The sequence below is a fragment of the Neodiprion virginianus genome, chromosome 5 (assembly GCF_021901495.1).
Source record: "Neodiprion virginianus isolate iyNeoVirg1 chromosome 5, iyNeoVirg1.1, whole genome shotgun sequence".
NCBI classification, from domain to species: Eukaryota; Metazoa; Arthropoda; class Insecta; order Hymenoptera; family Diprionidae; genus Neodiprion; species Neodiprion virginianus.
Window position 1 is genome coordinate 12,048,471 of NC_060881.1, and position 2,302 is coordinate 12,050,772.

Consider the following 2,302-nt stretch of genomic DNA (forward strand, 5'->3'; position numbering starts at 1 on the left):
GTGGGAAAGGAATGTGAGGTGGTTGACGTTACACGTCAGCAGTCCTACCGTGGGAAAGGAATTCGGAGTGGTTCATGTTACACATCAGCAGTCCTATCGTCGGACAGGCGAACACTACAGACCTTCGGTCGGTAAGATTGTCGGTAAAACAGCACGATTTTGACCCTTGATCGATACAACTGTCGGTAAGATTGTAGGTAAAACAGTACGATTTTGACCCTCGAACTGTCGGTAATTGACCTTCGGTACGTCAGACTGTGACGTCATCGCGGAAAAGGGTTTGAGTCTGGGCTGCGCGGAGCGGAAAAGGGTTTGAGTCCGGGGAGAATGTATAGGCGGACTGGTCGGCTCGGTCGGTAAGTGTCGGTAACCGGAATCTGCGTGTAGAACCCCCCTTGCATACCTACTCTGATCTACGACCATCCAACATTGAAATTCCAAAAAAGCCATCTAACGACCACCCTTGTGTAGATAGTAAAACGAAAGTAATTTTCAGACGAACGGTAAAATCGCTAACCCGCGTACGCAGAATCGTAAGAGTTGAGAAAGAATATCCTGTATCAACATTTCAGTATGCGTTGTCGATTAGCATTTTAATCGTTCATAGGACGAAACAATGGCAGTCGTAATAAACTGAATGCTGCAAACAGAATTATCTCATATTCCTTGTCTTATGTACAGACGAATCCTGTTGACAATTTGGCGACTGAGATGGAGGCGTTAAACCGGATCGTCAACCAGGACGAAATGTGAGTACGCGCACAAATCGCTTTGGAAATCCCAAATCAGCGTTTGTTGGTAACCGTTCAACAATCATGTCATCAAATATTCACATCGGAATCTAATAAATTGTAGGAGATGCATTTTTTTTAAACAAAAAAAAATATTTCCTAAACAACGCTTCCGACAATTTGTTACATACCAATTTCAATTTTTCTAACACGTCGATTGAAGCATTTCGAACAATCTATCGTTTCGGATTGTAGATACGACTTTTGTTTGCATAAATAAAAAAATGTTAAGGCCTCTATGCAGAGTCCCCCTTCCTCAATAACAATTGACCCGACATGTTCGCATCCCGACTTATTCCGGTCTTATTCCCTACACCCCATCTGTACAAAGAATATTTTATTCATTGCAGGATGGATGAAAGTACAACGCCTCAACCTGGTGTTGCCTTGGACAGCGCGGAGGTCCCAAAAACTCCGAATCGTAAGTACTTGTGTGATGCATGCGGTGCGCTTTTTTATTCACCATTTCAATATCGGCATTCCAAACATACAGTGGAGCCTTACACATAGCTTACACAGACAATGCTGGAGAAGGTTGTAAGTTTTCCATTCGGTATTGCGAAAGAGTAAGAGGTATAGCAAGCCCTGCTCGCGGATGGATACTTTATGCAATTTGCATATTTAGATTGTTTTTTTAATAAAAAGAATACACTTATTTTGTTACCAACTTTAGTAAATCTTCGGCCAAATGTGTAGATTCAGTAAAAGAATCGTCAGAATGCAGTCGTGTAGGGTTGTGGACTCTAAAAAAAACATTGTACAGTCGCATGATTTGATTTAGAATTTACTTTTTAAGTCCAGAACTTTAGGCGGGCCCGATCTGGTGATTTTTTATGGAATCTTACGGAAAAGTGGTCTGTCTGGAGAAAACAATTCAAAAAAAATTTTTTCATGGAAAATAGAGTTTACAGGGCCGTCAAAATTATGATGCCAATGTTATTAAAAAGAAGATCGAAAACTGCAACTTTTACTTTCAATTTTTTTTTTACAAATACTTCAAAGAAAGTTAAAAAGAAATCGGGTGAAGTCGTATACGACCTTATATGGTGTTTTTTTTAATTTTCCACGCGGACCAGCGTAGATGATTGTAGTGGACTGCAATAGGTTACTCTCAGTTGTGTTGTTCTGCTTTTACAGCTATCCCGAACGAGAATACGAAGAAAAAAAAAATCGGCGATGGTGGGACAAAAAAAAGGCCAGAAAACAAAAAGAAAAAACGTCCGCATCTGCGTCAGATACTCCGCAACTACACAAGGTGGCCAGATCCACCTCGAACTAGCGGGACAAGCGAGTGTCTCGGAATCCGCGGTTCCGAAAGACTCGCACTGACGGTCCGTCGAAGCAGACGTCTTCGGACCCGCGGACGACGGAGGAACGAGCGTTGGCAGTAGTGGTGAACACGATACTCAATCGTATGTAACAAAAATTGATGCAGTAAAAATAAAAACCATACAAAAAAGACTAATAATAATAATGATGATATTCCTGATAGTAATAAGAATAATAATAAT

At 41.1% G+C, this 2,302-nt stretch overlaps 1 long non-coding RNA gene across 1 annotated transcript; it reads left to right on the forward strand.

Annotated features, from left to right (window-relative positions):
- Positions 1-538: 538 nt before the first annotated feature.
- On the forward strand, positions 539-1,958 carry LOC124305210 (uncharacterized). Its single transcript, XR_006908342.1, has 3 exons — positions 539-749; positions 1,142-1,212; positions 1,929-1,958. It is a non-coding gene; the product is annotated as an uncharacterized LOC124305210 (long non-coding RNA).
- Positions 1,959-2,302: the final 344 nt, after the last annotated feature.